Raw genomic sequence first — 15,272 nt, 5'->3', positions numbered from 1 at the left:
ACTTGGGGATCTTAGCGGTCTTTTCCAACCTTAACAATTCTATCGTTCTATGAAAGATGCAATCAAATGACGGGTGATGGGGAGAAAAAAAAAAGAAAAAATAATGATTATCCTGAACTTCTGTTCCACAGCCCAGCAGCACGTGCTGAACATCGTGGGAGTCTCTCTCTCGTGGTGTCTTTTGGGGCATAGAGAGTTCAAAACCGGTGCCAGTTTTCTGGCTGGAGACACTGAGTCTGGGATGGACTCAGATCAGGACTTGGTTCCATTAGGCACATTGAATTAGCTTTTCTAAATCTCTGTATTGCCATGTGGAGGAATCACCTCCCTGTGTGCTTTCTCTCCGTGTTTACTTGCATTATAGCAGCTTTGCTGAAGTTGAGAAAGTTGAGCATGAGATAAACATGGCCATGTGAGAAGAAAATTAGCTCCCAGATTGTTTCATTCCATGTAAGCAGAACACTGAAAAGGCCTGAGGGTATTTTTTCACTGCCTTATGGTGAAAATAGAGTGAAGAAACAGATTCTAGGAACGGTTGGTGCTAAACTTCATCATCTGTATGTGAAACTTGGAGAGGAGCTATTAGTAGATCTTTCAAGGTTAATGTGACTGATCTTATTTTGTTGATTGAATAAATGATTATTTCCAGAGGGATTAATTATAATCCAGAAGTTAACACTTCATTTCATCTTTGATGCTGTTTGTACAAATCTTTCATACAACCTTCCAGGCAAACAGCCCTGCTGGCTCAGCATTTTGTGTTGGAGGTTTTGTTGCAAATCAAACTATAGTTGTGTATCTTCCTGTTAGAGCTGAAGGGCAATATTCTGATGAAACACGTTCTCCTTTGATAGTGCTAATTTACTGAAAATGAGATGTTTCACGGAACTTCTGCCACAGGTGTGAGCCTTCCTTGTTGCTTATCCAGTTGGGTGGCTGCGAGTCCTGAGTTTCTGCACTCACTTGCCTCCAAGCATCCTGCCTTCTCATATCTCCTTTTAACCATCAGTGCAGTGGAACCCAGCTGCTCTTTGGGGCTGCTGAGGGCTGGCTGGAGACTCAAAAATTGGATTCAGGGAAAAAGAAGTACTCTGAGCTGGTTTGCTTTCAAATATAGTTCCTGTAAGCTATAGCTCCCAAGGTTTGGGTATGGTGATGATTTCAGTGTTCCTGACAAAAACTAAATGAGCCAAGACCCTGTAAGCTGCACACCCTAGACTGGTGCACTCATTATTTCATGAAATGTAAGGTTTTCCCTGGCTCTATTTACTACTTGTATGTGTGCATGAGTAAGAAATTCTGTTGTGTCTGTCAAGATGTGGTCCTTGTGGGGAAGAGCCCTGCATACGTGTGCAGGTATGCTGAAGGAAAGTCAGTTATTCCCAGCTGCTGTCATTTCCTTTTCTTTTATATTTTTATACTCACTCTTCTCTTTACTGTTCTGGGATACCTACCTAAAAAAATCTGTACATCTGTAATGCAGAGGAGAGAAGTGTGGAAGCCATCTATACTCGGTTCTACATTCAGTGCTCTGTTCTGCAGGATTTTCCATAATTAGCTTCCTTCATCTGTCACCCAACTGGCATAAAGCTCCCCCAACATCACTGCACCTTAATGGGCTTTTTGTATGGGTGGTACAAGATCGGGTCTGTAACTGTGTGTATAGATCCTCTTTTACTGTACATTGATTTTTATTACACGGCATTGAATTCACATGTGAAGAAATAGGCACTGCAGATCACTTCTGTTGCTGAATATATGTAGCGTGTCACCAGCGTGCGTTTCACCTTTCTTATCATGTTTATGGGCAGTTTTGTTCAAATGTGTGTTCCCCATCACTTACCTGAGAGGTGATTTTCAAAGCCTGGTATTTTAAAATCAAGACGTTTTAGCGTTTTGCTGTCAGTTTTCCAAAAGATGGCAGTTCTGTGAAAATGGAAGAAACCAGCCAAATGTTTAAAAATTCTTCCTGGGAGATGATCAATCTTTCTCAAATAGAATTGTGACCACCAGCATACTTAAATGACTATTGATTTCTTGGAGAAAAACATACATTTTTATTAGTTTTTCTTTTATTTGGCCTTTGCTCCCGGATCCCTCAATAACAAAACTGGTTATACAAAAAATTTATGATCGTGTAATAAATAGTTTTCACAATTTAATTAAAAAGTCGAATAGGAGAGCTGTTTATCAAGCCAAATGAAGAAAAAGCCTGCCATTTTCATGTGATAAATCAGAATATAGACTGTCAGTTTAATCTTCTCTGCTCTCAGCTGATGCACCATGGCGTGACCTTGTGTTGCTATGCACACTTGAGCATTTTCTGAAATACTTCAGAGTTACAGCCCAGTGCTGCACTTCTCCAGATTGCATTTGTGTTTCTTATTGTCCTCACCAGTGGATTAACTCTACCTCTTGCTGAGCTCTTCCTAGGCTGAAGCACATGTGGCAGCAGGTAACGCTGACCATGACAATGTGTGGTTGCGTGTCCCTAACTTTGAACACCCATCAGCTCTTGCCACAAGGCGCTGACATTTTCTGGATGTGAACGGGTTGCTTCGTCACACGGAAAGCCATCAGGACCTATTGGCACGTTGACATTTCACCGCTGTAAAGACTCGTAATTCAATGCATTCTGTCATTTATTCTGGGTGGGTTGATGGGTCCATTCACCTGCTGTCCACTGAAAGGTCAGCAATGGCTGACTGCCTGGGAGAGGCTGTGCGTGGTGAGGAGAGCTGGCACTCATCTCCTTGGTGATCCTCCAGGATGCTATTTATCATGCAGGGTCATAAAATTGTCCTCTTGCACAGGTCTTTAGCTCTGGGAAATGGATCTGCATTTCTGCGTTGTCCAAAGTTTAAGTACATGGCACTGTAACTGCGCTACCTCAGTGGTATCAAAAATGGGAGATTTCTCATCCCCATTCTCCACCCTGGTGGAGCTTATCACGGTCTCGCTGCTTCCCTGGGATTTCATCGTCACTGATGGTGAAAATTCAGACAAAATTTTTTTGCATGTATTCATCCATGCATTTTCAGAAGTTGTTTCTTATGCTGTAGCATTAATTAATTGTTCATCATCAAATAATTTAAAACAGGCTTTGAATAGAATAGCAAAAAATAAAAATCAGCTGTCAAAGGCAGAGTTAAGTCAGAGAGAACTTGGATATCACCTAGCTAAAAGTCTAAGCCAGTCATTCCTGTTGTCAGCTCATTGATCCTCTGATTTGATTAAATTTTCTGCAGTGTGGAGAACAAAATACCTGTGGGCACAAGTCCTTAGTGAAGATTTAATGGATCTACCCTGAGTGCTGCTGTAGTCACTGAATTAAGTGGAGATAAAAAAAAATTGCCACTTACGTGGTAATACTCATCATTATGTCTACACAATTAGTTTGCTGAATATGCATTTAATCTTTTGCTGGCACATAGTAGGGGCCTACTTATCAGAGTTTAACCCTGGAATTTGTTTATTGGCGGTGAAATACAAAGATAAAAATTAAATATAAAATACATGATACATGCCTGCACCTCTTGCAGATGTGTCTTCTTTGAGTCCATGTATTAATATAGCAAGTGAGGATAGTTTGAATAGTTTTGGCTCTTGTTCACAATAGAACAAGCTAAGTTTGGATACTTAGGGCAAATTTGATCCTTCTTTCATCTTTTCCAGCCATGGCAGAGTACTTGCATGGGAGCCAGGAATGTATTGGTAAATGAAAGCTGGGATGACCTCAAAGCAAACTGGGATTTATAAGGCATGGAGTTGGTGTTTGAATCTCAAGCATGGTAGCAAGAGAATCCTGCAATGTGGAATGTCTAATGTGGGTGTAGTGATTTTGATTCTGTTCCGTGTCTCCAACCAGCACTGCCCCATCTCAAAGCCTCCTGAATTCAGCGTGGTCGTTAAGGAGCTTGATTAAAGCAAATCCAAACTCTTACCTCTGCTAACTGTTGTTCACTTCCAGTTCAAAAAACTACACGATTTCTTCTAACAAAACAAAATCAAAGCTTCCAAGTTTTCTGCGGCAGGAACTTATTTTTAAAAAGACAGAAATAACTTTTCCACGTGATTGCAAGATTTTAGAAGTATCTATAGAATGTTTATAATCAGAAAAATGTTTTTTGTCTAGAAATGGAAATTCCACCTGAAAACACAGGGACCTTCCCCCCTCACTGAAACAGTCACTTATGAAAACCCAGCATGGACAGCGTGCGGCTGCAACCAGGGCACTCCTCCACCTATTTCCATTGTAACAAAAACAGCAATTTAAATACAAGAACTTCAGTGAAAACCTTCTGTTTTTTTTTCCTACTGATATTACTGAGAGCCCTCAGCAATCAGGGCATCTGAGGAAAGAACTTAGGGTATTTCTGACATCAAGAAGGTGATGCAAATACGGCTGAGTCCCCAAAGCATCCTTTTCTGAAGACCTTCCAAGCTCGGGATGCCTTGCTGTGCTCCTGCTCACTCCCATCTCCTTTTTCCTGTCACAAAGGTGAGCTTAGTTTTCTCTCTCTAAGTGCTCAGAAAAAAAAAAAAAAAGGAAAAAAAAAAGGAAAGCAAATGAAAGCAAACAATCAGCACTGTGCTGTGTGCAGATGGAAATAATGGTCAATCAGCATAATGGAGTGAGTGCAGGCATTAGCCCCAGGTGTGAGAGCACAATGTGCCCTCAGCTGTGAGATGCTGCCCTGGTCTGAGTGCAGAGCTGAGCGTGCTGTTGAGGTGCACTGGTTTTGCTGGTTTCCTGCTTCTGTCTGTTCTTGCTGTGTGTCTGAAAATGGAATTTTGGAGCTCTCGACCTCCATTTCAGACTGCTGAATACAGGTATTCATAACGGTGTCGTGGAGGGATTTTGCAGTGCCTCTAAGAGAAATAGCTGTTGTGCCCTGCTGGTGCATTGTGCATGCATCAACCTAGTTCTAGGCTGCCCTGGACTTTATACTGGGAGAGAAATAAATTGCCTAAATGAGAACATAAAGCGTGGTACAAGCTAATTGTATAGGCTGGGCCAGGCCAAAGGAAGCTGTGCTGGTCCTCCTGGGAGTGATGCGACAAATTGTAAATTGGGTGTGAAAGGGTATGAGATGCTGCCTAGCACCTGCCAGGCTGATCGCTGGAAAATGTGTAGGTAAAGCACCGAACGTGTGAAGAATTGAAATTCAGTTCAAGCAAGGCCAAGCATGTGTTTGTTCAGCAGATTGTTTAGTCTTTAAACACGGTTAAATCTTTTAGTTGGATAATTGTTCTACCAGGTGATAATTGCATTGAAGAACAATATCCTAAAAGCATTTTCAGTAAGAAGCAGCAAAAGGGAGGGTTTTGAATTCCTTTTTTGTTCATTTCTTGTACTTCATTATGTCAGTTTTTATGTTTTCTAATTAATTTGGCTGCACTGCGTGCATTCTTCCCTGCAAACACTGACTCCAAATACACATTTACTGCCTCTGACAGTGTGCCTTGGGAAGCTGGGGCTCATTAACCAAGGCCCAGGCCCCTGTGCAGGGTCAGGAGATGGTTCCCATTCCAGCTGTGCTGTGGGAAATGGGGCAGATCACCTAGAGTGGGTATGCCTGAGTTATCCTCTTGTGCATTTTTACCATTTAGGGTCTGCGTTTCTCATAGGTAAAATACAACTTACCGAGTTCTCCTTTTTTGCCAGAGAAATGTCCAATTTTAGACACGGCCCTAAATGTGATTCAGCTAATTTCATTTGTTTAGTTAACTTTATTAATTTGCAACCCAGCAAACCTGAAAGCAGTACAGCTATTCACAGTTGCCTTAAAATGGTGCTCATTGCCACCTCCCTGCTGCGCTGCAAGTCTGGCTGCTGCTGGAGGGAACTGGGAGGGCTGAAGGTCTGAGAGGGGAAAATGGCATTGGAGACACTGGCAAAGAAGAAAGGAATGGGAAGCAAAGAAGGAAAAAGTGATTTATTTGTTGTTGGTGGAGTTTATTTTTGTTGGTTGCCTGCTTTTTTTTTTGTTTTCTTTCTTTTTTTTTTTTGGCATACCTCATTTTCAGTCTGAAGAACAGAGGGATTTTGGCCAGAGACCTGAAGTGGGATTCTGAGCTCTAAACTCGCTTCGGAAACTACACACTGTTTTACTTTGCTTTGGGAACTAGCACGTGTTGGGATTTGTGATGCAGGTGCCAAAAATGGTGTGTTCCCAGGCAAGGGATTGCAGGGGTCTCACAGCCCCTGATTGAATGAAGCTCTGTCCCCAAAGAGACCAAATGAGAGAGGGAAATTTGGACTGCACCGGGTGATTCTGAGCTGTGCTGGGGAAGGACCAGTGATGTGTGCTTTTGTGTGGCCCTGTCCCCAAGGGGCTCTACCTGCTTTGAGTACAGTTTTGGAGCCCGGTGAGCAAGGCTGTTACATGGCACCCAACCCATGGTACAGCCCATTCTGCAGGATAGAAATGAGCCTCATGCTGAACTGGGAATTGGGTCCTGTTGCCAATGACGCCAATGGCAAGGTGCCGACTGACTTCAGGACTAGGCAGACTGAGCCAAAACTTGCTACTGTTATGTCTCATTTGCATGCAAATTAATTACCTATGCCTTCAGGTTCATTTATCTTCATGGAGATGGGCATTAAATCTGGTCCCCATTGGTACCTAAGGTTTTTTTGGACTGTTTTGCAAATGCTTCATGGCAAGACCCATTTTAAGCAGTTATTGTGGTTTTTTACTTTTCTTTTCACAAGTGTCTCAATTGATGTAAGTCATGTATTTCTCCCTGTTCCATTATTCAAGCTGTATGGAAACTGACTAAGAACAAAGTAGTGAAGTTGAAAATCTGCTTGGACTGGCAGTACATCTACTAGATATATTTTTAAATGGTTGCCTGAATACTGCCCAAAATGGGGTTTCCAATGGAAATGTTCTGTATGAGCATGCGACCCAGAGAAACCTAGTCCGGTGCTGAATTTGGCCCTACCTTGAGCAGAGGTTGGGTTACAGAACTCCAGAAGTATTTTCCACTCTATATTTTTCTTCTCTATTGACTCTATATTATTCCAGCCTACAGTGATACTTTTTTCCTAGCTTTTCATCCACACTCAAATCCACTAATAAGAGAATTAGAAAGAAAAAGCATGCGACAAATCATGAACCTGGTAATGAATGTAAGATTACTAATTGCCTATGGCTCTCAAAGCTCACTTCAAGCTGTCAGCAGTTGTGGTTCTGCAATGGAAATTTTCCTGCTCTGGCCAATAGAATGTGAAATTGGATGTATGTATTTAAGAAAGGGGAACCTTGAAGTGGGGAGAAGTGATACCAACTATCTTGGCATCATTACAGGCTGCTATGGGATGTCAGTGGAGCTTGAGGAGGCAGCAGGGCAATAATTAAGCTGAGACTGCTTCTCTGTATGCAGCATCTCTGAAAGCAGCCCCGAGCTAGGGGATATTTTATGTCTTTTTGTATTGCAGCTGAAAATACAGTTGTTTGGGTTTTTTTCTCCCGTTATCTCTGCTTTCCCTTCGCCACCTATTTCTTAACTTGTTTTGTTGATTTAATGATTATTATTTACCATTAAGAATCAAGGTTTGCCTGAACGCTGATGAAAATGAAGTATTCTGCGCCACGCAGTTGGATTGGCCGTCTATTTTCAGGCTCTTTGCTATCAAGGTCTTTTAATGGGTGGTAGGTTTTTGCTTGCCCTTCTTTATTTGGTGAAGAAACAGCAGTAGGAAGGCAGATGAGAAAGCAGTAGAAAATGGAAAATAAATGCACAAAGAAAGCCAGGTGAGAGTAGTAAAAAGTGTAGGGAAGCAGCTCCATTGCTTATAAAAGAAAATATCTGAGGTGGTAAGGTGCAGTGTTCCCTGGGTTGCTGTTAAACAGGGACTATGGCAGAGGCTGGTGTTTAGCTCTGCTTGCAAGGGTGTGCTCAAGAAATAAAGAGCCCACAAGGTGAAAGAGGAGCATCAAGAATTCAGGAGGAAATAGCAATCAAAAGGTTGAGGTGAAATAGATGCTGTTTTTTCATGGCAAAGGTTGGCAGCCAGGACTTGGTGTTCTTGCCCTAGGTGCCAAGCTGTTCAACACCTGTTTTAATGATGGAGGGAGGGAATAACCTAACCATCCTGTACACGACACAAAATCAGGAAGGACTGCAGGGATCTTCAAACAGAGATTTTAAATGAGTGAAAGCATTGGGCAGTATTAGGCAGAATGATCTTAAACCTGTTCTGGATTACCCCAGGCTGTGCTTTGCTCTGAATGCTCTTCCCCCCCCCCCTCTTTGTGACACTTACTAGTTTCTTTCTATTTTAAGGTTTTAAAAATGTATATCAGTTTCTTACCTAAACACAGGAAGTTGAAGAGCAGAATTTTAGCTATTAAGCTAAAGCAGCCTAAATAGATGATCGCTGCTACATCAGGCAGCAAGTGTGCACCCATCCATGCGGCCCCGAGAGGCAAAATTACTTCTGTTTCACATGATGACTGAGTTGATTAAAATATTTAGTAGTTTTTTTGGTCATGCTTTGTCATGAATATTTACATCCTGCTCTAGTAAGAAGACGGCACAGATTTCCTTCTTGGCACGACGTCTAAAAATGGCCCCGTTCCTTTCAGTGTGTGTTCAATGTGCTCATGGGTGGAGGTTCACGCAGAGCCTGTCCCCTGGTCCAGTGCTGGAACACATCCACATCTCTCAGTAAACAATTCTCTTGATTTTTTTGGCACACTTGGGAGTGATATGTTACATGTTATCACTGTTGTGTGGATAGGGATGTATGAGCTGCAGGACAGCACAGGAGAGGACAGGAGTATGTCAAGAGTCCTCTGTGGGCACACTATGGGTGGCCCAAACTGTAACTGCACTGCAGGCATCTCACCTTTGTTTTGTTAGGAAGGATGATTTGGCTGGGTGACCCAAACCAAATGCTTGGCCCTTTGGTTGTACCTGGAATATATAATCATTAGGATTGGAAAAGACCTATAGGATCTAAAGGGAAGTGCAGGATAACCATCTATGGCTTAAACTCCACTTAAATTTACCTGGTCAAAAACGCCTTGGAGATGGTATTGCATTTTAATCTGGGTAGAGCTACAGCTTAACTGCCTTAACATTCCTACAGGTTCATAGCACCTGAATGATCGCAGCATTAGAACACTATAAAGAATTCCATAAGTCAGTGTCGCCTCGTTACTATTCAAATGAATGTAATGCTAACAGTGACAGCTGCAGAAGAACTCCAGTTACTGATGGTACAAATTGCATTCAACTGAAGCTTTGTGCTTGAGAAAACAAGAAGAAACCAAAAGACAGTTTAACATATATAGATGTTTGGAGTAGTTTATAAGGTAAATGGTATTTCATGCTCATTAATCAAGGGTTAGGGGAAAAACTCAACTGCTCAACATTGATTAAAACTCTCCTTGCTGGTAAAACTAAAATCCTTTTTCACTTTGAAGCCCTCCGTAAAAAGATAATGTGTTTTAGATTGTGTTAACACGGAGATTCATGTTTGCGTTTGCTGGGTAATATTTTTGCTCTCAGAAGAGCAGGAAGGAAAGCAGCCAGCAGCTGGATGAAATACGCCGTGTGAAAAACCGTTTCTCAAAGGGACACACTGGAGGTCAGTTCCCTCCATTGCTGGGAGTAGGGACACTGGGAGATGGAGGGGCTGTGGCAGAGGCAGGAAAGATCCACTCCTACTCCAGAGTGGAGCTGAGAATTCAAATTGTCTGTGCTGAGAGATTTGTCCACTGTAGTAAAACACAAATACAGCATCAAAGCTGTTTTAGCGAGCAGAATCGGCTCAGTTGGCAAATGCAGTTATGCTGGCACTACGTGTCATTGCTGTGTATTTTGCCAGCAGGAGTGTATTTTTTTCAACACGTTCCAGCACTACTAGAGCTTGATAGAGACTAGTGCAAAGCTGGCATGAGGAGTCCATTCCCCTGACCCCTGGAGAGCTTAGGGAAGGACTGAAGCCAACACTGCATCTTTCCTGGACTCGCTGATGGATGTGATGAGGGCACTAAGCAGAGGCAAAGCCCCTCAGACTCACTGCCAAAGCACCCCTTGATCCCATAGACACATGGGAAAAGAAACACTGTCCAAACTCCAATTTCCAATGTGGTTTTAGGGGTCTATCTGCTAAACACAGGAGTCAGGTCCCCACAACCTTCCAATACACCAGTGTGAGGGCAGAGCCCAGTGGTGACTGCAGCTTGGGCCGGTGCCTCCGTCGGCTCCACTAACCACCACACAACCTCTGCTATTGCTGCATGGATCAGAGAGCCTCAGATCCCCAGAGCCACACACTTCAAGGAGAAAGAAAGAGTCTCACCATCAGGCTTCTTTTTTTGGTGATCTCCAAATACCCTCGGAATGGGAAATTCCAAACTGCTCTTCATTGTTGGGTTTTGTGAGCCCGGTGGTTTCGTCTGATGCTCTTTGAGCTATCAGCCTTGAAAACGTGGGCACTTGAGGCAGTCATTTAAGCAGTTTTAGTGCTTTTCTGGGAACTTATAAATTTTTGCTGCAAATGCGTTGTTACAAAACTGTATTTATACTGCTGCTGTTGGGGCTCTCATCCAGAATAGCACAGATCGGAGTTGCACCTGGTGCATTGAAGTTTATTTTCTCAGCTCTTTATGTCGGTTTTTAGAAGCCAGGCTTCTTGGCAGGGGAAGGGAGGATGAGTCTTTTTTAACGTGCTGAAATTAGCAACAGCCAGAAACTACCAAGTGATGAAGGCATAGCGGCAATTTTTCTTTCCTGCCCTGCTCCTTCCCAGGTGGATGTATTGATCCAAAGACCTCTTTGCTTGATAAATCTCTCCCCAGAAGCTGCAGCGCTGGCTGCTGCTGTGTGGGGTTGTGGGACCCAAGGGAGGAGCTTGCAGGGCTCCATGCTCCTCGTGGTGCTGTGTCTCTCCTTGAGCTGTGTGCTGTGCTCCTGTCTTGTCTCAAGAATCCTGTACCAAACTCTTCCTGAAGTTTTCGGTTTTTTTCTCTACTTTTCCTTACCTTTCGACATGTATATAGGTATCCATTTAAAATAACATGAAAAGATGAGAAAGCTGAATATACATCTGTGTGTTTCCTCCTAGTGCCACAAGACTTGTATCATCCAAAATCCTGCTTATTTGCTGGATTCAGTCTTTTTCCACCAGCAAGCTGCTCATGTGGTGGTGGGTTGATGGCTGGACTAGATGATCTCAGCAGTCTTTTCCAACTTTATTCTAAGATTCTGTGCTGGACTGTCAGCCAGCTGCACGTTGCAAATGGAGGAGAGGGGTGGAAAATGGGGAGCAGCTTGTTTGCCTCCAAGCAGGAAAGTGCTGCTAGAGAGCAGAAATGGAGCTGTATCACCCTGTGCAATTCTTCTTTCTGAGTGCTTTGGAGAGAACCTGGGGTTGTGCAGTCCAGCTGTTCCCAAGGGTGTCTGAGCAATCAGTGATTAGAAATGGTCATTGGTGCAAGGGGTAAAGTGCCCTGATCTGCACTGCTGGCGCATGGCTGCAATGGTTTTATATCCGTGCTGGGGAAAGAAAAGCAGGAAAAAGTGGTGATGAAGAAAAAAGAGAGGAAATAAAGGCAAATATCAGCTTTCTTCCTGAGAGAGGGTGAACGTGCAGTGGGGTATGTTGGTCGAGATGCCTCCTCCATGAGGCACAGCACTACTGCAGCTTCTGCTCTCCTCATCCCCCCTAGCAGGCAGAATATTCTTTTCCCAGTTCTCATTGTGCCACTCCCATCAGCAGCATTTGTCCAGGCAGAAACTGCCTTTGCATGAATTACATCCCTCTCCTCAAATTGCCTCAGCTGCTGATTGCTTAAAAAGAAATCAAATGGCTGCCATGTCCGGCTCTTAAATGTGTGCAGCTCAAGGGCTCTCTAGAAAAGTAGCAAGTAAAAGTCTCTTCTGTTTCTGGGTCCCTAATCTGCTCTGAAAGAGGAAGGCAAGCTAGCAGGGATGGCAGGATCCTCATTTCCCTTGGAGCTGTGCTGAGGAGCAGGCAGGCTGGCTGTGCTGCGCGGGTTGCTTGTCCTCCTTCTGTGCCTTGGCTTGATTTTTGCTTCAAAAAACTGTGCTCAGAGCCAAGGTGGGAAATGGGAGGCCAGTTATGTGCAGGCTCTATGGGGAGAGATGTGGGCCAGGGTAACGTCTGAAAGCTGGAAAGTGTCTTGTAGAGTCGCAGCTTGCAGAGGGGGTGGGAGGGAACAAATGCTTTAGGGTGGGAATGAGGTTACTCTTTCCTGCCTTTGGCTTACCAGAGGGATGCTGGGGGTTGAGAGCTACTGAAAAGCAAAGAGTTTTTCTGGCAGAGGGTTGTGAGCCTCCTGGCTACACCCCGCTGCAATGAGAATTTGGCACCTAAACAAAGTGTTTCTGTGCTGCGGCACTCTCTCCCAATGGTCTGTTTGAGGGGAGAAAAATAAAGAGAAGGAGAAGAAAAACAGCCAGCAGAAATCCCTTAGAAAGAGCAGCTCCTGGTTAACGCTGTGCTGTAAGCTTTGAAAATCAGTGTTGACAATTGCAAGGTGCTGCACAAGGAGAGGAATTATTTGCATTGCAGACCCAGATCCCCAAATTATCTGCGGACAGCTGAGCTGCGCAGCAGCTGGGAGAAAACCACAGCTCTGAGGGCAGAAGCAGAAATATTGTAGTGTGATTTAAGGGGCAGGGCATGAAAATGTCAAATGGCCTCAAAATAAGGCCATGACACCATTGGGTAGCATGCATGAAGCTTGGGGTACCCGGGGAGAGATCCCTGCTCCCATCATTTGGAACACACCCTCAGAGTGAAGAGTATGTGTGATCTGTTGGTGCTGGGGATCAAAGCAGAGCAAACTTGTGCTCCCTGAAGGACAAAAAGAATGCACCTTTGTGGGGACCCCTCCTCTCCCAGGAGCACAGGGTGACACTGCATGGGATCCACTCTGCAATGGCTCAGGCTCATTCCTACTGTCTACATGGGGACATCTGAGCTTCTTCAGACCATAGAGATCCTTTCTCCATGTCAGCCTGGTCATGTTGTGGGAACCGTGTGTAAGTATTCATTTGTGTTCAAGTACCATCAGTGGCCAGAATAGTCCCTTTGTGGCCCATTATCCTCAATTTTGCTCTTAGAAGCTTCTCTTTTCTATGAAAAACTCTGCTATGTCTTCCACCACAGAGAAGCATCCCTGGTTTCTGAGGTATCTCCTTTTGGTTGAAGCTGCTGTCAGGCTGTGGAAAAGTTTGCCTGTCCCCTATTAGTTTGGGTTCGGTGGGGGTATGGGCAGCAGAAGTTTTGAAGAGCCCATTTGTCAGGTGTGTCTGCAGTGATGCATGTGACTGTACTCCTTTTCTCTCCTGTGCAGACTGAAATATAAATTCTCAGTGAGGGTTGGAATTTGCAAATTGAATTTGTCGGTTTGGATCCACTAGATTATAGGAAATAGAAGCAAAATTGAAATGAAAAGTCACGAATAAAATCAATGTTTGCAAACTCAATGTTTATTAAACATTATTTTCTATTACCAGGAAGCAGCATGCCAGTTTTAGCATCATCCAAACAGAATATGTAGTCTATATGTCTAAATAATGACAACTGCACCTCATTGCTCGTCTCCCAACCATTTTTAATTTCAGCTGAGAAAAAGATGCTTGCTATTCAGCACCAGGCTTTCAGAGAGCACTGATTTTTCAGTAGAACATTATGAAGTGTTGAAGACTGAGTGGGTGCCACCAGTCTAAGACTGATGCTATTTATATTCTGTGTGTCTGGTACAAGTGATAAATCCGTAAAGGCAGTGAGGATCATATCCTGCAACCCATCCTGGTAAGGGTACTCCTTACCCATCCATCGGAAGCTAATGTTTATTTCTCTTTAATTAAATAGTCCATTAGCCAAAGACTCTTAAAATATTTAAAAAGAAGTAATGTCATCAGTACACCAACTGTGCCGTTACAAAAATATCTCATGCTCAGTAAGTGCCAGGTTTCCCCTCTTTGCTGAATTATGAGACTTTCAAAATGGATGAGGGAACTCTGTGGGTTGAGATCGCTCATAAATGTAAAAGATTTTTCTTGATTTTCATGCAGGCACATCTTAGAATCATAGAATCTTTTGAGTTGGGACTCTTAAAGGTCACCTAGTCCCCTGCACTGAGCAGGGACACCCACAGCTCCGTCAGGTGCTCAGAGCCCATCCAGCCTGACCTTGGGTGTCTCCAGTGACGGGGCACCTCCACCTCTGCGGGCAACATGTGCCAGCGCCTCACCATCCTCATTTTAAAAAACTTCTTCCTTATATCCTGTCTAAATCTCTCCTCTTTTAGTCTGAAACCGTTTCCCCTTGTCCTATCACAACAGACCCTGCTACAGGGTCCCTTCCTTCTTATAACCCCCCTTTACATACAGACAAGTTGCTCTCAGGTCTCCCTGGAGCCTTCTCTTCTCCGGGTTGCACAGCCCCAGCTCTCATCCTTTCCTGTTAGGGAGGTGTTCCACCCCTGGAATCTTTCCTGGGATCAAGCTGGTGTCTTGATTAATGCTCAGAATATCAATTATTTTGGTTTTTTTTATATGATACGCATCATTTCTCCTAAATTATTCCTCTTCTTCTCAGAGGTATTAAGTATATTTGTTGTATATATATGTATGTATAAAGTTATTATCAAAATAAGTTAATTGTGAGAAACAGTGTATTTTGTGCTCCCGATGGCTTACTCTTCCTGTTGATAAATTATATATATATATACATTATTTCTGCTGGGTCAGTCACTCCCAAGCAAGGAGCTGACGGGAGCACTGTGGGGTGTTGCTGCAGTGAGTTTCCCTCTCCAGTGAGCCCTGGCTGGGATGGGATCTTCTCCCTGCTCCCTTCCTGCAGTGCTCACAGCGAAGATGGGCCCATGCTCCCAGGTGATTTCCACCCAGAAGGAAGAGGCTTCGCATCTCAGAGACACCAGGTCTTTCCCATCATGTGCCAAAAAAGAGGAGAGAGGGAATCATAGAATCATTAAGGTTGAAAAAGACCACTAAGATCATCCAGTCCAACTGTCAAGCCATCCCCACCATGCCCACTAACTATGGAGGAGGAACATGGAAATAACTGGGCAGAGGAGTTCACCTACTGCTTCCTCTTTGATCCCATGGGGAGCCGGCCTAAAAGCAGGTTTTAAAGCACTTTAGGAAATAAATGTGTTATTTCCAGGAAAATAAATATTCTGCAGTCGCTCCACTCCCTTACTGGTACCTGGAGGAGTTAAACCAGAAGCAAAGTGTCTGATTGAGCGTCCGTGTGC

The sequence above is a fragment of the Numida meleagris genome, chromosome 8, assembly GCF_002078875.1.
Source record: "Numida meleagris isolate 19003 breed g44 Domestic line chromosome 8, NumMel1.0, whole genome shotgun sequence".
Lineage (NCBI taxonomy): Eukaryota > Metazoa > Chordata > Aves > Galliformes > Numididae > Numida > Numida meleagris.
The sequence above is the reverse complement of the archived record's forward strand: the minus strand, read 5'-3'. Positions refer to the sequence as shown.